Genomic DNA, 22,095 nt, shown 5'->3' with positions numbered 1-22,095 from the left:
CTCCTAATTTCATTACAAGCGCTCTTAGAAGTACTTGACTGGCAATTGCTATTGCCATGTTCATTATCCCTACATTTAGATTAATGTCACATCCTAATATGCTTATAAGTAATTCTGTAGTTTTATGGGTACATTATTGCATCCTACAAAATGGGCTTAAACTATAAGATCTTTTTTCTGTCTCATTTCTGATAGATGTTCATTGATTTTCTTCATCATCTTTTGAGTATTTTTAAATTTACCAAAAAAGTGGATCCCATCAATATCTCTGACCACGTACTGATGTTTACAGATGTTCCATGGTAATAATGTTTCTAGGGGATGATATTTTAATGCTTCCCTGTTGGAGGATAATGAGTTTAAACATCATTTGGAAGCTCAATGATCTCTTTATTTGGAGACTGATTCAGAGTATGCTGAAGATCCTAGTTCATTTTGATTTTATGCCAAAAACTTTCTGGGAGTGGTAAATGCAGCACGGAATTCAGGAGCTAAGTGGAAAATATGTCTAATTTTTGTGACTTTAAAGATGAAAGAACAGATTTCGTTTTTTTAATTCCCCAACCTAAGCTTTACAGAACTAACTGAAAATTAAAAAAAAAAAAAAAAAGAGGTTTTATCCTCTGGATTAGTGCACTGATCTCAAATCAATTATAATGAATGTCTCTGAACAACCTAGGGAAGGAAACCCATTGTATTCATCAATTTGTTCACTAAAATGGAGCATAGGATCTGGTCCACAGTATGAAATAAGTACACATTTGTGGAAAGAATCAAGTTTTTAAAATGATTACATGATCTTGTTCATGATTACAATTAGTTTATAGAGTGTAAACGACTCCTTAAATCAAAATCTGATGATTTTAAGAGCTGAATAATGCTATAATCAGAAAACCAAAGAACTGGTTGTCTTCTCCTACCTAACACAGTGCTGGACACACCGTATATGTAAAGTAATATTTAACGTATGAATACATTAGTGAAGTCATCAAAACAAATATAACTTCAATGTTTAAACTATCACACTATTTGGTCACAGTATCACATGTTTATTGTTGAAATGATTGTCTTTTCAAGATATAACCATGGTTTCATTCCTGAATCCTCCCATGTGTTCATTTATTACATATGAATACTAGCTCTTTTTCTTTTCTTTAATTATCTGTAAAACATTGTTCTTTGGTGACATTTTTTGAAATATAAATATATAATCATGTAAAGCTCATTTGACTTATTGAAGGTCTAATGCCATTTTAGATTTAGGATCTTCTTGAAAAATAAAACTTAAGGCTTCTATTTCTTTTTTATTGCAATAGAATACTAGCAAATACCTACTAGATATTATTCACTTTGATCTATCCATTATTTTAAAAGAAAAGAATGCTTATTAGCCTGGATCCTAAAGCTTACCACTATTTTTATGACAATTTTTTCCTTAAAATAAAATGACATGCATTAATTATAGGATTCATGGAAAATAAAGAAAAGTATAAAGAGAATTTTAAGTTCATATGACATTTCTGAATGAAAGTTTTTGTGTTTCTCTAAGCTAATTCAAATATATTTTCCCTGTTATTGGGAGATTATAAAGGTTTCATAAACCCTACTAAGACTTTAAAGAAATTAATATCTATACTTTTTTTTTCCATTCACCAGGAGTAACTATAAATAGATACTCTTCATACAAGGATATGAGTTGAATAGAATGTGTTTATCTAACGTTATTAGAAAGATTTTATCTACATGCTAGGACTTCTATACCAGAAATGATTTAAGGCAATTTATACCAGCTCATGTTGGAATAATGGGAAGAAAATGACATATACTCACTGTGTTGAAATTTGTAGGAAAATGTTCTTGCAGAACTCCCATAAAATGTTTAATTTCAAAAGCAAAGAAAAATTTCATTCTCATTAGGATAGCTATTATTCAAAAAGAAAAAAGAACAAAGAAAAGAAAAAGAAAGAAAGAAAAGAAAAGAAAAGAAAGAAAGAAAGAAAGAAAGAAAGAAAGAAAGAAGAAAGAAAGAAAGAAAAAGACAGATAAGAAACTAACAAGTGTTGGTGAAGATGTGGAGAAATTGGGGCCTTTGTACATTCCAAAAGCAAGTTCAAAGCGCATAAATTTTGAACAATTTTTCAAGATTAAAAATAATTCTAAGACAAAAATGCACTTGATATTTCTCAGGTTTTTTTTTTTAACTGTGATATGATCAATAAAGAATAGTAAGCCAAATGAGAGCTTCATATTCTGTTCATTTATGCAGTTTCAATGTGTTTAGAACATATAAAAATGACTAATTTTGTCATCTCCCTTTTGGTAAACACATCTAAGCTAGTGAGAAGCACATTTATATTTCCTGTCAGACAAAAATATGTGGAAAGATGTCAAAAGTAGACAGGACATACATGATACCTTTTCTCACAACTAAAATATATCTTAAAATATCAAGTTTGGTACTGAGAGTAAAATGACATGAGCTAATAAAAAACCTTCATCTTAATACCATCTCTCTGCATCATATGGAGTATATTTTTTATGGAATGTATAAGAAAGACGTAAGAATATCTACATATCTAATGACTTACAGAGTAAAAGAATTTATAACAAAGACCTTTGTGATACGAGTTCTGTTAGGAAATAGCTAAAGGAGCTAAAGCAAATGCTAATTAAAAGGTTTTAAAGTGAAAATGGGGAATGGGCTAGATGGGCAATGGGCATTAAGGAGGGCACTTGTTGGGATGGGCACTGGGTGTTATACATAAGTGATGAATCACTAAGTTCTATTCCTGAAATGATTATTGCACTACATGTTAACTAACTTGGATTTAAATTAAAAAATAAATTTAAAAAACTAAATAAAGTAAAAATGTGGCAAATCAAATTAAACTATGATACAGACAGAAGAACTATCAAGAGGTGCTGAGGAGGAGTAGACTGCTCACTTAGAGACAGATTGCACAGACACCTTTATGCAATATTTGGAAAATATCCAAGATCAGCAAATACCTCAGTTACTTTCTTGGCTTTTACATGGCTCCATACCTCATATCAATATGCACCAGAATGCCCAACTTTCACATATTTTTCAAGTCAGAAAAATGCGCCCTGGGGATTAACATGTATAGATTTCTATTGGAGGTCAGGCATAAAAAAGAATGGTGATGAATACTTGTAATTCGATCCTCATTTATTTTAGCAGTTTGTTAATTATCAAATATAATCAGTGTTTCCTAATCACTCTGCAGCTGAAAACAAGGGTTCATGTTGGATGATTTAACAGACCGTAATGTAGGATTTATAATCCAAATATCCTTTTCCTACCTCTGAAATACATATGTAAAGAAATAAGATTAGGAAAATGCACCTGTTTAAAAATAACAAATCTTAACCATTGGCCAGAAATCTGTGTCCATAAAGGACATGCTCAGTAGTTACAAAACACATTTTCCTTTGAAAGTGAACTACCAGGAGAATAGGATGTTTAGCAATCCATACAATGAAGAGCAATAAAATGTGGGATATTACATCTTGGAGTAAAGATCAGACACACTGAGCTAAGTTGTTCTATGCAGCCTTGCGCAAAAAGATCACTGAAGAAGACAGGCATTAGAATCTTCCAGAACTTTGCTCCAACTTGAGTGATTTCTCAATCCATACACCCGAGACAAGGCAGGGAGTTGGAGATGGGGAGGATTATAGGAAAAGTGTGCAGAGAAGCACTTAGGTCAGACTCTCTAGATGTGCAGTCGTGGTGGGTACTCTACTGAGCAGAATGCCTCCCAGACTTAGCGGGCTCTGTCGCAATTTCCTTTGAAGTCCTAAGAAAGTAATCGATCATTCTTGATTCATCATTTCTGGGTGCAGAGATCATGCTCTGGTGAGCAGGCCCATTTGTCATTAAGGTTGGCCTGAGACAGTGGAGGGCAGAAAAGGGCAGCTTGGTTCCCACTCTGTCATGCGTTTGCCTGGAAGCTGCAGCTTTCCTACATTTTCTCCTAAAACTGTCATCTTTCCCATCAAAAACTTTCACATAAACACGTGGTGTGTTACTCTAATGGATAAAGTCAATCAAATATATTCTGGTTCTAGTTGCATTTATTAAGTTCAAACAAGTCCACATAGGTACTGAAATATGTTAAAGGTATTTTGTTTGCTTGTTTTCCAGGGGGATTTTATTTAGCTTCCCCCCCTCCGCCCCCCGCTCAGGTTTAGTGACTAATTTCATGAGAAAATAGGCCAATTCACTGAAACAATCCTTTCCATGAAAATGAGAAATCCATTTCCATATAATGGCAAGTCACATTAATTCCCTGTGACTTAGGTCCTTACACAAAAAATTGGGAGAAAATGATGCTTTTTGTATGTTTCTCAGAGGTACTCCAGGTAGTAATGAGATGGTGTCTTTAGAGTCTAGGAGTTCCCTGAGGAGATGTACAATACAACTCAAATTACCACTCCATTATGATTTATCTTTGCTTTATATAAGCTGTTTACTGTTAGCAGCATTTTCCATGTAGAAACCTTTTATATTGCCAAAGTGCATTAGCCATGATGTTTATTTCTACTCCTTGCTTGTAAAGGGTCGGAGGCTACAAAACAGAACTTTTAACTGCATTAGGTGTAACTATTGTCTTCCAGCACTAATTTGTCCTTCCTTAAATGACTTCTATACAGCAAGCAGCTTTGAAAATGTGAGCAAGAGCTCCCAAGGGACAAGTGAAATGCAACACAGCGGTAGAGGAAAGCTAATTTCCAGTCGCATGAAGGAAATGGAAGATGGGCCCAGCTAACATTGTAAAACATACAGAGATAAACAGCACACTCTCTCCAACGTGCATGGCCTTATGTGCAAGGAGCTGAGGTCCCTCTTGCACCCTCTCAGCAAGTCAGCCCTCCGGGACCTACCATTCTCAGTCATTGGGGCCCCATCACCAAGACTCAAGCCTACTATCTCTCATTTTCAGGGCCCAGGATAGTCTCATCCATTTTTTTTGCCTCCTGCCGAGTGAATCTATAGCACTGGTTCTTCTCAGGTCTCAGGGCTGCCATCTTAGTTTATTCACCTCACCTCTCCTAGAGTATTCCGGCTGCCACCAGCTACCACCAGGCTGTTTTTCCTGAACCTGAACCCATTTCTACTTTGAACTCATCTAGTAAACTTGTGTCCGACTTTTGCCTCAATCTCAGGACCCTCCATCATTTAAGTGAAAGCACTGTAATGGAGCAGTTTAAAACACTGGGGTGATGGCCAAAAGATTGCACTTCCAATTGCTGACTGTTCTTTACCAGCTGCGGGACTCTCCAGAAAATTGCTTCTTTAATTCTCAGCTCCTTCAGCTGAGAAGTAAGAGAAATAATCCTTCCCTCTCCCCCTCTCCAGGGGGTGGTTGTTAGGAGTAAGAGACAATGTAGGCAAAGTGTTGAGCACAATGTCCATCACGCTATCTGTAACAAGTTGTAGTTGCTGTTGTTGCAAAATCTGGCTTTATTCCAGCCATGAAAATCACATCTTTTAAGAGTGGACAACAGTAAGGGCCCCTGGGTGGCTCAGTAAGTTAAGCGGTTAAGCATCTGATTTTGGCTCAGATCATGATCACACTGGTCATGAGATTAAGCCCCATGTGGGGCTCTGCGCTGACAGCAGGAAGCCTGCTTGGGATCTTGTCTCTCTGCCCCTCCTCCACTCATGCACTCTCTCTCAAAATAAATATATTTTTTTAAAGAGTATACAACAACACAATAATAGTGATAGTAGCTAACATTTGTTCAGTACTTCCTAGGTATCGGGTCTTAGTGTAAGTGCTTGACATACGTCAACCCATTAATTCTCAAAATATTCCCTTAAAATAGATATGATGGTTGCCTTCATTTTACTAACAACAGAAGTGTGGCACAAAATGATCACATGATGCCTAGGTTGCACCAGGAAGTGGGGGGGAGCTGGGACTCAAATCTAGTAAACCTGGATCCAGAGCCTGTGTTCCTGGCCTATGCCTCAATGGTTCCCCATTCCCTCCCTGGAACCTGTGGGCTGCTATTTCTCTTTTTTGGAATTTCTTCCCTTTCAACTCTAGAGTTCCCTATCTTACGCATTATTCGAGTCCCACTTCAGGTCCCCCTTTTCCCAGAAAATGCTTCCAGTTCTCACTGCATTCATTCTTTTTCTGAACTCTAACAATCCTGTGTTACATAATGTGGCACTTAATTACACACCGCATCATATTATTTTAAAATTTTTCCCACCCGTGTTGTTTGCCCTTAGTAGCCTTCTAGGACCTTGAAAGCCGCAACTCTATCTTTCCTATGCACAGCACAGTACTGAGTCATTGGGGTGGGTTCTCAATCAAGACATGGAGATTGTTACATATTGTAATCTTCTGCATAATATTGCTTTGCCTGTATAGTGCTGTTTCCTGAATTTTATATATGCTACCTCATTTGAATTGCAGGCAATTATTCACATACAAAAATACTCAGTAAGTATTTGATAGGTCATGTTAACAGGCTTGAATGGAAAGCAAGCTTAGTATCTCTCTGGAACCCCTCTTCTAACCCAAACTCACACAATTCCTGAATCGTCCTCAGAAGAATGAGGAGCTGTGACAGATAAAAACAATTTTTCTAAAGTTTGAGAATACCAAGTTTGGGGATCCGCAGAATCCTTAGATAGATCCATTTTTTTTAAGGCATTTTGAGAACTTATAATTTTCTAAGAAGACAATTTCCTTAAGAGTCATACATAAGTAGAGCTCTTACCACCAGGCAATTTCCTCTGACATTTTCTTTAAAATTTCGATCTTTCCTCTTTCATTGGATGACTCCTCCTTGCAGCTTTTGGTGTTTTGCTAAGTGCTTCCTTCCCCCTCCTCTGTGATTATAGCCTCTAACATGGCCAGGCAGTTATGAAGTCCACTCTTTAATCAACATTTGTCCATGTGAGGCATAATTGGTCTTTTCATCTTACTAGCGATGATGAGCTGCCTATCCAGGCTGGCAATATTTTATTACTTCTCAGTAATACCCCTCCAAAATGGAAATAATTTAATGTTTGGACTATTTTGGCAGCCTTTCTGACTCTCAAATAAATTGTGCTAAATATAAATCCATGTTTACTGAGAGACCTCCCACAGTGTTGAAGATATTTTGATTATCTTTGAAATTAGAACAAAGCCGACTTAGATATTGGGCTTTTAAAATGTAATTCTCTGTACAAAGCACAGCACAAAGTCAATTTCAGTTCTATGTTCCCTCCAATCAAACATCTTCACAGAGAGGTGAACTTGCCTTTATCCTTTCTAAGGAGGGCAGGTAGCATTCCAAAGCCATACCACTTCTGGCTTCCCCATCAGGTTCCTAACAGTCCAAAGGAGGGGAAATTTATAAAATGTTTTCTTATGCTTCCATATAGAAAACATAAATGACTCAGATGACAAGTAGTTGATAGAACAGTTCTTCAAACTATACAATATATCTGAGTTTTATACTTGGGCTCCTAAAAGGAATTCATAAAGCTTAATCCCTAAGTTCCTAAAATACAGGAAACTGGCACAACAAAATTTCTTTCATTTTGTCCTCTGGTAGTAAAATACCCAATTTCCTAAAGGAAAAGACAAACATTTTTGAGTGCTACTGTGCCAAGCAGTTGGCTACACACTTTTCACAGATATTACCTAATTATACCTTAGATACTTTGGAGAAATTTTAAGCCTGTTTCATGGGTCAGTGAAATAGGTGACTATCTTTTCCTGTGACAGATTGTGAAGATCACAATTTTTAACATCGGTGTTTTTTAAGGGCCTTGAAAAACATACATTCTAACTGTGACAATATTAGGGGTACTCAGTTATAGTTGTTGAACTAGGTCAGGGGAAACTAGAATAAATAAATAAAGAACAAAAAAAAAGAATCAATAAATATTCCTTTTGGTTTTAGTTTTCTTCATTTATTTTAAAATGTTTATTTATTTATTTTTGAGGAGAGGAGGGGCAGCGAGAGAAGGAGAGAGAGAATCCCAAGCAGGTTCTGCACTGTTAGCACAGAGCCTGACCTGGGGCTTGAACCCATGAACTGTGAGATCATGACCTCAGCCGAAATCAAGAGTCAGATGTTTAACTGACTAAGCCACCCAGGTGCCCCTCCACTTCTGTCTTATTGAAAGTATTCAGTGTTTAAAGTTTTTGGTGTTGCTGTTGTTGTTTGGTTGGTTTTGTTTGTTTGTTTGTTTGTTTGTTTTTTCCCTCTCTCCAGCTTGGGCCAGTCCCAGTCTGGTAAAACTGTCAATGAAGATGCTGCTTCTCTGTTATTCATTTCACTTCTTTCCTTCCTCAAAGTTGTATTTTTGAAGAGAAGCTTCATGCAGAATAGCAAAGCCTTACATGGCTGGTGCAGTCATAAGCTGCATCAGAATATTCTCCAGGGTAGGTGTGTGGTCTCTCTTTCCTTCTTGGATGTATTTGTGGTGTTTTCAGAGGTACTTTCTCTGGGTCGTCTTCTATATTACAATTCCCTTGATAAGTCAATGCCTCCTCCAGTAGGCTGCTTTGCTCCACCTGGACTGCTGGTTCCTCTCCTGGGTCACTTGTGGTTGAGGTCATCCTCCAGGGACATGCCCCTTCAGAATGGCAGATGGGCCACAGCGTTCTAACATGAATCGCTCAGGGGGCCCCCCAGAATAAAGGGCCCCTCTTTTCCAATGAGATGCAACTCCATTCTCTTTACTCTATAGGCAGGTATACCATTCCAGTTAATCTTTTGGCTTTTGACCTCTCTTGGTGAGAATCAGATACTAATTCCACTGGAACTGATTTCATAACATCTCAAGATATAACGTACCTAGTATGGTTTACTGAAGGCATGAAGTTTGATTGAGGTTATATTTCTCCATACTTTATTAATACATCAAAAGGTCAGAATGTGAATTCTAAGATGCATACATTTTATTGAGCGAAAGGAAAATTTCTAGTGTCTGGTCCTTTGCACCTTTTCTTGAAATTGCCAATGCTCACCATAAGCCCTTGGTCATAATTGCTGAAGATGCTGATGGAGAAGATCTGAGCATACTCATTCTGAAATTAGCTAAAAGTTGGTCTTCAGGTTCTAGCAGTCAAAGTTCCAGGTTTTGGAGACAAGAGAAAGAAACAGCTTAAAGACATGGCTATTGCTACTGGTGGCAGTGTTTGAAGAAGGACTGACTCTAAATCTTGAAGATGTTCAGCCTTACAACTTCAGAAAATTTGGAGAGGTCATCATGACCAAAGATGATGCCATGCTCTCAAAAGAAAAAGGTGACAAGCGTCCAGTTGAAAAATGTATTCAAGAAATATATTGAACAGTTAATATCACAATTAGTGAATATGAAAAGGAAAAGTTGAATGAACATCTGGTAAAACTCTCAGATGGAACAGCTGTGCTGAAGGGTGGTGGGACAAGTGGTGTTGAAGTGATTGAAGGGAAAGACAGAGGCAGAGATGCCCTCAATGCTATAGAAGCTGCTATTGAAGAAGGCATTGTTCTGGGAGGGGGTTGTGGCCTGCTTTGGTGCATTCCAGCCTGATTCAATAACTCCAGCTAATGAAGGTTGAAAAGTTCGTAATTATTGAAATTATTTGAAAGAACACTCAATATTCCTACAATGACCATTGCTAAGAATGCAGGTGTTGAAGGATCACTGATAACTGAGAAAATTATACAAAGTACCTCAGAGGTTGGTCATGACGCTATGCTTGAAGATTTTTGGGATATGGTGGGAAAAGGAACCAATGACCCAACTAAGTTTATAAGAACTGCTTTATTGGATCTTCCTGGAGTGGCCTTTCTGTCAACTACAGCAGAAGCTGTAGTCACTGGAATTCCTTAAGAGGAGGACCCTGAAATGGGCGGAATGGGTGGCATGGGAGGTGACATGTTCTAATTCCTAGAATAGCGCTTTACTATTATAAATGCACAGTGAGAGGAAGGTCAAAGCAGTCCTCCTCAACAATAACTTCAGAGACATCAGCTGAAGGAAATGACTGAGGAAAAGGCTGACTGGTGGTTAAGAAAATCACAATACGGAGCCTGGGTGACTCAGTCAGTTGAGCATCAGACTCTTTGATTTCAGCACAGGTCAGGATCCCAGGGTCATGGGATCCTTCACTGAATGTGGAGGCTGCTTAAGATTTTCTCACATTCGCTCTCTAAAATAAAATTTTAAAAAGTCATATAACCATCAGTTACTAGTTTCAACTGACAACATTCAATGGTTTACTGCGGTCACCGTATTACATGCCTACAGACAACTTATTTTGTGTCTTTAAATAAAAAGACATTTGTACATTCCTGTACTGAATGCAAGAGCCACGTACCAACGTACTACTTTCAACATAAATCACTGGGGCATTTTTATGACTATTCTGTTAAAATCGGGATTTTAGTGCTTGCCATCTCCAGATGAAAAGTTAAGAAGCAGCCTCTCTGTGGAAAGCAAGAATAATTGTGTGGAAAGTAGCTAAATATCCAATTATGTGACAACCTTCGTGTAATTAAAATTTAAATTTTAAAAAGAAGAAGAAGAAGGAGAAGGAGGAGAGGAGCACATGTCCTGGAGCCAGGTGTCAGACCTGGGCTCAAATCCTGGCTCTGCCACCAACCTGCCAAATAATCAGGAGGAAGTTACTGAAATTCTCCATGCCTGCTACCCTAATCTGTGAATGGTGACACTAACTGGTGGTAGTCTTTAACCTCATCAAATAATATGGGGGTATAATAAATATTAATGTCTTAGCACAGTTCCTAGCTTATAACAAGCACTCAGAAAGTGTTAATTATCACATACAGAAGAGTCTGGCCTCTACTATATTAGTCTCCACATTGGAGACCTCAAATCCAACTAGAAAGAAAAGATAGGTTTGTGCTCTGCTTCTGAGAACATTTTGTTACATTAGTTTTCTTGAGTACAGCATATTTATTTCCATTCCCTTCCTGTTTCCCAAATGATTTGTGGTCATTTTTAATAAATGATAAATATGCAATAACAACGTTAAAATAAGGGTAAAGCGCTAACGTCATGTAACTGAGGTAGATAATTATGTCCAATGTGCAAGCCAATGGAATTTTTAAAAATTGAGTATTAATTTTAACTCCAGACATAAAGGAAGTCATAATGACCCAAGAAAATACGATGCTGTGTAGTTCTCATCCCACAAAGAGTTATCACTTTGCTGAGTTACTTGAACTTCAAGTTTTGAATATGTAAGACAGTGTCTCTATAAAGCTTCAAGTATAAAGGAAGGAGCACTGAAGATTAAAAACCAAACAGCAAACAAACAAAACAGCTTTCCAAAGGTCTCTTTTGATGGTACTGTCTTCAATATATGTGGGGACTAATATTCAAATATTAACAAAAGCACGCGTTCTCAAACTTCAGCATGTGTAACAAACACCTAGAAATAGGGGTACCTGGGTGGCTCAGTTGGTTAAGTGTCTGACTTTGGCTCAGGTCATGATCTCACAGCTCGTGAGGTCGAGCCCCATGTTGGGCTCTCTGCTGATAGCTCAGAGCCTGGAGCCTGCCTCAGATTCTGTGTCTCTGTCTCTCTCTCTGCCCCTGCCTCATTCCTTTTCCCTCCCTCCCTACCCTCCGCCCCCTCAAAAATAAACATTTAAATAAAGCTAAAAAAAAAAAAAAGGAAGAAACACCTAGAGATTAAATGAAGATTCCTAGGCCTGCCCCTGGAAGAAATGGGGGTGCAGAGTGTCCAAGAATCAGCTATAGATGGGCACTACAGTAAAGTTTGCTACAAGGAGGGCTCGGACCTCGCTCACAAACACTCAGCCAAATGTGGGCATAGCTGCTCTCACTGGGCAGCAACACTTAAGAACCACAGATAAGACACGATTATGAAGTTCTCATTTCCGTGCCTCAGACCTTCTTCGGAAGGCGACAATCTTACTCCTACTACTACTCCTAGCAAGAGAGTTAGTTTCAGAATTAAATGGGTGCTTTTTAATGATGCATCAGATGCAAAGACGATTTAGTTATTTAGCAGAAAACACAGGTATTTTAGTATTTAGTAGAAAATAAAGATAGTGAAAAAGTATCTTTAATTACAAAACGTTAATAACCATTCGAAAAATATGAACAAAGTCTATGAAAATGGAGGGGGGCGTTAACATATTCTACACAAGGGAAAAGAAATGGCCAATAAATACATGAAAAGATGGTTGACCTCATTATTAATAACATAAATTCAGACTGAAATAAACAACAGTTTTTTATGTATCAGACTGGGAAAGGAGAAAAGATCTCTGTTAACACATTCATAATGATATACAGATGAGCAAAAGGGCATTTCCATACACTTAGGTTGCAGAGAAAATTGCTACATTTTCGCAAAGGAGATCTAGCAATATGTGTAAATTTTTATAAGTGCTAATTTTGGCTAAAACAATTACTCATCTTAGGGCTTGGCCCTGAAAAAAAATAACTGTGTATATACATTTACAATAATGTATAAAAATGTTAGTTTGGCAACGTTCATCAAAGTACTCTTTAGGAAAAAAGAACTTAAATGCCCAACAACTAGAATTAGTTAAAAATTATAATATTCATTACAATGCAATGCTATGAAAATACTAAAAACTACAATGTGTAATTATGATGTCCACAAAAATGCCCACAAAAATATTTAAGTGCCAAAAGTTATGAAAACTTATGCATAGTCTGATCCCATTTTCCTATGGAAAAACTGATTGCATGGGGTAGAAAAAAATCCTAAAGGTTTTACATCACCATAGTAATTACAAATGTTTGTAGTTAAAATAAAAATGGACTTTAATGATTTTTTTTTATCTTTAACTTGAATTTATCATTGGAAAATACAATTACATCTTTTTTCTTAAAAATTTTTAAATAAAATTAAAACATATGTGCTTTAACCACGTAAAGTAGGTGATTTGTGTGAATCAAAAAGTATGTTATTCAGGAGTATAACACTATGGCTTTTCTTTGGCACCAAAAAGAACTACATGTTAGCTGGGTTTACATTTCTTTCTCTTAACTACTTCCTTGGATATCTAGTCGCTGTAGAAATATCTGGGAGTTACACAAAAATCAAAATTGAGTGCAAAGACACATTCTGACCTGTACTTTTAAAAGTACTATATAACTTTCCCAAGAAGGAAATATTCTGATCACTGAGACACTTTCAGTATTTTCTCTTCAATGCCTCAGAGACTTCCACTCAAAATAACTCTACCTTGAACAATACAATAACTTGGGGAAGAAAAAAAAAACTGTTATGGGAATTGTGTTCCTCCAATGTGTAAGGAGAAAAATAGTCCAAAAAAACAAACCCAAGACCAAAAGGAAAAAAAAATCACCATTCAATTATTTTTACTCTCATAGTTTCTTGAAGAGTTCATTTCTGAATTTTTACAAAGCTCCTGAAAATCGATATCAATATTTACTTATCTCTTCTAGTGTTTTCCCAACATGAATAATGTTTTGAAGTAAACATTTGCCTTGACACAATATGTATTTGAGCCAGAGATGGTTTTGTCTCTGGTTAACTTATAAGCTGCTCTATTTTTCAGAATCCACCACGTACAATTGGGAATTATGATCATCATTATTGAAGTTTCTTGCCTTTGTAGGCTGCTTTGCAATGTATAAAACATTTTTACACGCAATGCGTCCCTTTCATTTTTATTTTCTGACATTCTTGTGAGGTAGGTAGAGCAGATATCATTTTCTTGAGAGAGATGTGAGTTATAAAAGGTAAAGCTATTTAGGTAAGATCTATTTATCTTGTCACCATCTCAGTACACTAATGGTGCTTTACCAACCTACAGGTCTTCGTGTGGGATCACACAGTGTATAATTTACAGAAGAGACAAAAGTTTAGTCTCAAATCTCGGTGAATAAAGAACCCATGGCCTTGGAACCTGTAGAAGGAGATGAACAGCTGAGCCTTTATGGGTTCCAAAAACCATAGTGTCACCAAAAGAAAATTGAACTTATTTTTTTAAGAAGTAAAAAGCCTGAAAATAAAAGCCTTTAAATTCCAACAATGGCATATAAAATTTTGATATGTTTTTGATAATAACTAATGATATACCCTTGACTAATATTCTTGTTTTCATACATGAACAAGTTCTAAAAATTATTTGTAAGGTGAGCAAAGATTATTAATAAAACAGAAGCTCATCAATCAGGGTCAGAATTACTTTGTGCTTTGACTGGAGACTGGTATTAATACAAAACTGGCATTAGCTTCACTTCCCAGAAGTTTTAAGACTGTTTAATCTAATGTTCCCCCAAAGGGTATTCCATGACCATGGAATCCTCTTGAAAACAGATTTAGAGTTGACTATTTTTAGAAAACCCAATATACAACACTGCCCTTTCAGACATTCATAAGGCAAAGTGGTATACTATAAACGGCCATAGAGGTTTATGCAATATGCATTGCCCCAAATTTTTCAATCCCTTCTTATAAAATCTATTTTCTTCAATAAAACCTATTTAACCTTTCAGGGAACCAGAATACCAATATGTTACTTGAGCCTTTTGTTGTTGTTGTTGTTGTTGTTAGCACAGAAACAAACTAATTTTGAAATAATAACCAAAGGGGGCGCCTGGGTGGCTCAGTCGGTTAAGCGGCTGACTTCGGCTCAGGTCATAATCTCGCGGTCCATGAGTTTGAGCCCTGCGTCGGGCTCTGTGCTGACCATTCAGAGCCTGGAGCCTGTTTCAGATTCTGTGTCTCCCTCTCTCTGACCCTCCCCCGTTCATGCTCTGTCTCTCTCTGTCTCAAAAATAAATAAACGTTAAAAAAAAATTAAAAAAAAAAAGAAATAATAACCAAAGAAAAATATCTCTTGTAAAATACATTTTGTTCTCTCATAAACATTATAGGATGCTCATTTTAAATTACCTTAGATTATTGGAATTTCAGCACAGTGCTCTAAAATTAGTGGTTGCAGTCACTTCGGAGCAAAGGAGGCAGACACAAAATACTGATTGTTGTAATTTACTCACTCTGTTCCATAACAAACATGTCAAGACCTAGAGGCAGGAAGTGTAGGATCACTCATTACTCTAGAAATAGCAAAAACTTACTCTCTAAGCATTCAAAAAAACAGTGTGCCCAAGTTTTAAATTTTATGTTTTAATTTAAAAAAAATTTTTAAGCTAAAACTAGAGCCAGGTTTCTTCCTTCTTTAATGAAACACTCAAGAATGTGTGATCATATCCAATATTGGTTAAGTAAGACTATTAGGATTTTTTTTGAGTGAAACTCAAAAACTAGAGATTTATCGATGTATAAATTGGTTTCTTTGAAAAAAGGATTAAGGAGAATAGCAAAAAAAGTACAATTTGTTTTGATAATTTCTATTTCTGTATTTATAAAAGGGGTGGTTCTGTAGCTTGTGTGTGTATATACATGCTGTGCATCATACAGATATATTCATACTGATATTTATATCTATATGATACAGCAGAATATGTTCATATGACCACTTCAGGAAATGGACTGCTCCTGTTTACAATGATCTTACTAGTATACCATTAAGTTGTTAAACCTCTATTTAGCTCTTCTCATGGCTGCCATCACAGATGTGACAGCCAGCTCATCACCAGAATCAGGCCTGTTGTTAGACACCCCCTTAAGCTTAAGAGATTAAGAAGGAAGCCACGTCATTTTCCTGATATTTGCATAGTGACAAGCCAGAATTAAGTAGAGCTGGAAAGAACTAGGCAATCTTGTCTCTAGAGTTTTCTTCTTGAGAAGAATGAAGGTCGATCATGATGCCAAATATTGGTCATGGGAGCAATAAAAAACACAACACTACCCAACCAGTCCTGGATTGCCTACAAATGTGGACAAAGAGAAGAAGGATGCTTAAATGAGAGCAAGTCTTTCTGAGATGAGACTGCTTCCCATATTTTCTTCAAGGACCTTGAAGTTATCAAAACCCAGAAAACTGTACTTTAGAATTACCAACCAGATCCCTTTGTGCATTTGGTCCTAAATAAAAACAAAGATCTCTACTTACCTACCCCTGTAGACCACACTGTAAAATCATGATCACTGATTTTTGAGACAGGCTGATAGAGCTTTACTATTTTCTCTTTATGTAAACTTTGATAAATGGCTTATTCTCCCTAAGCCTCAGTCTTCTCACCTATAAATGAGGGATCACTGTCATTTCACAGGATTGTTATGTCATTAAAGGTTATGTATGTGAAGTGCTTAACACAATCACTGGCTTACAGTAAGTGCTTCATAGTAACTAATGTTATTGTATTATTGGCATTCACATCTACCAGTCGCCCAGGCAGAGAGAGCACTAGGAAAACATCTCTCCTGTTATTTCACTATGTGTGTTCATCTGTGGTTCCTCATTATCTTTCCCCTAAATTCCCCCCAGCCAAAGCTTCTTCCCTTGCATTTTCATCATTATCACCAGTCTTTCTGTTCAGGACAGAATTAATTTACAGCTAAACTGGGAAAGAGTTTCCTTATTTCTGGGGATGTGTTGTTACCTGGATTTGGTTGTTTTAAGAGAAAAACAGTGGGATTTATGATGGGCTATTTAAACCCAGAACTCCCTATCTACCCCCCCAGAACTGTGTTTACTGATGCTTTTCATCCAGCATAAACTATTAGACAGCCTACCATGACAAGTGATAAGGGGAGCAAACGTACCCCGCTGGTAATTTCCACCTTAGCTCTCCCAAAGTCAAGATTTGCTGCACTTAGTGCGGCAAACTGTGGGTGCTAAATGACATTTACTCTCATTATCATCATAGTTATCTTTCTTTTGTGTGTGTGTGCCTTGTTCCTAACAAATAAATTTACCTCTTAAGGACAGATAAAATGTTTTAGTCATCTTAGGATCATCAGTTTCTAGCAGAGTGCTGAACAAAAAGAAAGCCGTTGATTATATTTGTTACACTGAACTGAACAGAGCCACAAAGAATTTCAGGATAACAATTTCTAATAGGTTATCAAACATCTGTAATTATCTGAGCATTAGGGAGGACCTTGACATACCGAAAAATTGATTTGCTATAGTAATACACCTCAAGTATTCTATAGTCTTGAACATGTAGCTGACATTCATACATTTCATTTTAATTGCTCATACTCTTGCCCCTCGTCCATTAAAATTTTCTTTAATGTTTATTTATTTTTGAGAGAGAGATAGAGAGAGAGAAAGAGAGAGAGAGAAAATGAGCAAGGGAGGGGCAGAGAGAGAGGGAGACACAGAATCTGAAGCAGGCTCCAGGCTCTGAGCTGTCAGCACAGAGCCTGACATGGGGCTTGAACCCATGAACCGCAAGATCATGACCTGGTACTGCGAGATCATGACCAGAGCTGAAGTTGGATGCTTAACTAACTGAGCCACCCAGGTGCCCCATCTTGCCCCTACTCCTAACTCACAAATAGGTTATTCAAAATAATAGTAACACTCCTTCCCTTCTTTCCTTCCTTTCCCTCCTTTATTCCACAAATGTTTACTTAGCTACCACTCTATACAAGCACTGAACCAAATCCTGGGGGCTCAGAATTGAATGAGATATTTCTAATATCTTCTAGGAGTTTATATTCTGTTGAGCATAAGAGACAGGAAATCTACCTTTCAAGTACACCATGAAAAGTAGTATCAATACAGAATGCACCAAGACTATATAAAAGAGCAGAGGTGGGTCAGGGATGACTTTCTATACACATTGGGGTGGCTATACCCAGTGCAGATTTTGTGAAAGATAGACTGCAGTGGAATGAAGAATGACTGGGACACAAACAGACCATGACCATGGAGTACTATTTCAGGAAATAGAATATAGAAAGAAATGTAATGGTTAAAAGTTGATTAGCATTGTAAGACAAAGCCAAGGTACAAGAATGTGAATTTTTATAAGAGTAAGGCACAGATTGCTTAGATTTATGATGAATTGCCAGTAAGTGGAGAAAAATGGAGAATGGTTGATGGAGCATGTTCTCTCAGGAGATAGGATAACCTGGCATCCAAACCAAACTAATCATGATAATGCCTTATTAAGGGGGTGAAGGAAACTTAAATCCCACCACATCCAACACTGTGCTATCCAACACTGTAGTCACTAACTATATGTGGCTATTCAACACGTGAATTGCAATTAATGTGACTGAGGAACTGTAGTTTTAGTTCCTTTAATTTTAATAAATTTAAATTTATTATAAATAACCTTTGTGGGCAGTGGCTACCATATTGGACATTGCAGTTCTAATAACTACTGTGGTTTCTTCTGTGTTTCAATTGTATAAATAAATAAAATTTCAATATACATCTATTATGATTACACAATTTAATATGAAATAATTTATACATATGCATGTGTATAGCATTTTATTACTTATCTTTTAATAAATGCTATTGTGGATGGATGTTAATTCAAAGAATTCCTAGTTATACAGTTGACCCCAACTCATATACACCCAGGCACATACAATTTGTTTTGAGAATAAGTTCATAGTAGTTTGGAATCATCAAAGTTTGTTTCTGTGCAGTTCATGTCTCTGTGACACTAGATCTGAATTTAAACAGTAATTTATAAAAACATACTGATAGCATAATGATATAAAAATAAAGAATCAGACATTGATTTACTTTAATTCTATGTTTGTGTATAACTCTTTGGAGTATGTATTAAAAATTTGGAAATTTGCAGAAGACTAGAAACTGAACTTGGAATGTCATAATCCACTTCTATGATAGACCACTGTGTGGATTTTTTTTTTGTTTTCTAAAAATACATTAATGTAATTTAAAAATACAACATATTACATTTTTGTACTATAACATTTATTTCTTAATTGCACATATTCATGTAAAAGTTCAGTAAAAATGTTTAACTGTATTACTTTTCTAGTCATCTTAATAATTTATTTAATTTCATGATTATTACTAAAAATAATTCTGTAATATAGAGGAAAATGTTTAAGATAAGCTGTCAAGTCTTCTAGGTACATTACCATATTGGAGTCATCTTCACAACCTATACACAGTCTTGACAGAATATAAGTCTTACTAGGTAAAATTATAGGAAGAACTCATATTATTCTTATATATGGATCTAACCCCTGCAGGAAACCAGAGACTTTCATGACTTCTAACCTAAAAAGCAAATATTTGGTGTAAGCACAAACCAATTGGTTCTCTACTGGTTTGTTATAGTCCTGTGGAGCAGACAGCATGGTGGTTTGAGAGAGCACATGCTGTGAATTCACACCTTGGCTTTGCCACTTAGACAAGTTCCTTAACCTTTCTGAATCTCAGGTGCTGCCCTTATAAGATGGGAAAATGACAGACATATTTTCTGATGACTAACTCAGATAATATCCATGCAATATCTTAGACAGTAGGTGCCACATAAGTGGTGGCTCCATTCTTATTAGAAAAGGCAATGCAACAAAAGTCCATATTTCACAGAAGACCATGGGGGAGGGGAAGGAAAAAAAAAGTTATAGAGGGAGGGAGCCAAACCATCAGAGACTCTTAAAAACTGAGCATAAACTAGGGTTGATGGGGGGTGGGAGGGAGGGGAAAGAGGGTGATGGGCATTGAGGAGGGCACCCATTGGGATGGGCACTGGTGTTGTATGGAAACCAATTTGACAATAAATTTCATATTAAAAAAATATTATCTTCTCTAAATAAAACTAAGACTGTATTCTGACCAAAATAAATAAATAAATAAATAAATAAATAAATAAATAAATAAATAAAAAGAAAAAGCAATGCAGATTCCTGAATTATCTGACTCAACACATTGGTCATTAACATCCTCAAACATCTTCCTCTATTGAGAAGACTATTTTAAAATTATAATCATTACTACTATTATTATTTTCCTTTGCAAAATATTTGAAGTGCTATCAAAAATTGTTATTTTTTTTTAATTTGGGGGAAGAGTGGTGGGTTTTTTTTAATCTTCATTTTTAAAAGAAAAGAAAATGGTGTACCTGAAGCAGTATTATTTTAAGAAAGGAATTATCTGTGATATCTCTTTTATGCCTCATGAGGGCCGTTAGCTCAATTTTACTAGTATCTCTATACCTTGTGCCATTTCTTTTTTCAGTCCATTAGAGGGGAAAAGATGCTAGGTAGGTCAAAGGAAACCAACTCACTTGGGAATACATTTTGCTAGCAATATTGAACATGTTGAGTTAACAAACAAAAAACAGAGAAAGACCATCAAAAACTCATATTTCTTAAATTAAGTAATTTTAATAGGCTTTATGCTTTGGTAGTTTCTCATGTCAGGATTATCAAATTAGGTGAGTCCTGAGTAATTAGCTTGCTTGATAGAACTGAGTGGGCACAGCCAAGTGCTATGTATGTGTCCTGTTCCTTATTCTAATTTCTAATTCTCTTCACTGGAATTCCCTAGACCAGATGCTCTTGACTTACAGAAGGAAATAGTAAAGTGAGTGCAGAGAAGACAAACTAAAGAGTATCAGAGTTAGAGATGAGAGCCCTTTGGGTAAGTAGTTACGTAGTTTTAGGATTATTGATTTATTCTGATTATAAGAAGAATGAGGAAAAGCAAGTTGAATTAAGATTTCAATACCTCATACTTCATAGAGGTATTTTTTGCCAAAAAGGTTTTTCAGTGAAAAAAGGGCTCCCGAATTTTATAAACTGACCAGAGATAATACAGAGTAATATTTTTACCTCGAAGTTGACAATCTCTCCCTACCCCAGCTTCATTTTTTAATCCACTTGGGAGAATTAAAAAAAAAAAATAGTGATACCTGTTTCAGGCCTCTTGAAAGATCCTGATGTGATTTTTCTGGGGTGAAGTCTAGGCCAGGCATCAATAATTTTTAATGTCTCTATATAATCCTGTTGTGCAGTGAGGATGGGAAACCACTGTTAGTGACGCTAAAGACTACAGTGGCCACATGAGATCATGTATGCCAAGAGCCCAGTCCAGTACCTGGAAGATGGTAAGTATTCAAAATGTTATATTCCTTTACTTTTTCGTTGAAGTGAGTCTAACGATGATGCCCTAATTGACATGATAGCTTATAAAATTTAACAAGAGTGTATATGGTGAAAGAAAGCTGACATTGACCTAGACAAAAGTGGGAATGGATCATAGTATTCTCCGCAGTTGGACTTCCTTTCGTGTCAGATTTGTCATTGTCACCTACATCACCATCATCACCATTATCATAGACCTCATCTAATCTCCTAGGGCTCCTTCCTGCAAGAAAACTCTAGAGTGATGAATGGTGGGGACAGGGAGTTGGACAAAAGTGTGACAAAGACAAATGTTAATGAGGATTTGGGATTTTACCTTGTTCTGCCCAAATACGTTTAAGCCTGCTTTTATTTTAGTGAACTAAAATAAGCAAAAGATAATAAACAGTTTGTTACTGCACTTTAAGATGGAACTTAATTTCATAACATTAAAAGTATGAGAACCAGGGGCACTTTATGTTATAGATCCTTTTCTTTCTCTTGAAAAACTCATTACTGTGCACTATAAAACTGAGGAGGTAACATTTTGCTTTCATTTAAACAATGCTGGGCTCTATTTCATCATTTGCTGAATGACATTTTTCCTGTAATTTCTGAGAGAAGACAGATTTTGCAATAACTAAGTGAAAATATTCAAAACTTCATTTCCTGTATATCAAGGTAAATAGCCTTAGAACTATGAAATGATTACAATAATTAATGGAATGACCATATTGTTAAGGGTAGTGCTGAATGCAGATAGGAAAAACTACGTGGACCTGCCTCCCAGTTCTGACTCAGCACTCCAAAGGGAAAATATTTAATTGCTCTGAGCCTTAGTTCTTTTAGCTATGAGATTATAATACTTTGAAAAATAATTGTAAGATTAGGAGTTAAGCATGTGGTAGTATTTTAAAAAGTATGTCAAACCTCAAAAAAGAAAGTTTTTACTCTGCATCATGTGACAGAAAGTACATCCAGTTCCATTCTGGTCTAAAATTAGTTGTTCCTTGATTGCACTTTGCTGTTTTCAAATGCAAAAACATTCTTCGAAGCACAAAAGAATTTCTCTTATTGTATATCAAGCCTACAGCAC

At 36.3% G+C, this 22,095-nt stretch overlaps 1 pseudogene; it reads left to right on the top strand.

Moving 5' to 3' along the window:
- The first annotated feature begins 5,247 nt into the window (after positions 1-5,247).
- On the top strand, positions 5,248-9,913 carry LOC102969422 (annotated as a pseudogene).
- Positions 9,914-22,095: the final 12,182 nt, after the last annotated feature.

The sequence above is a fragment of the Panthera tigris genome, chromosome A2 (genome assembly GCF_018350195.1).
Source record: "Panthera tigris isolate Pti1 chromosome A2, P.tigris_Pti1_mat1.1, whole genome shotgun sequence".
Classification (NCBI taxonomy): Eukaryota; Metazoa; Chordata; class Mammalia; order Carnivora; family Felidae; genus Panthera; species Panthera tigris.
This window is presented reverse-complemented; position numbering and strand designations above follow the sequence as displayed.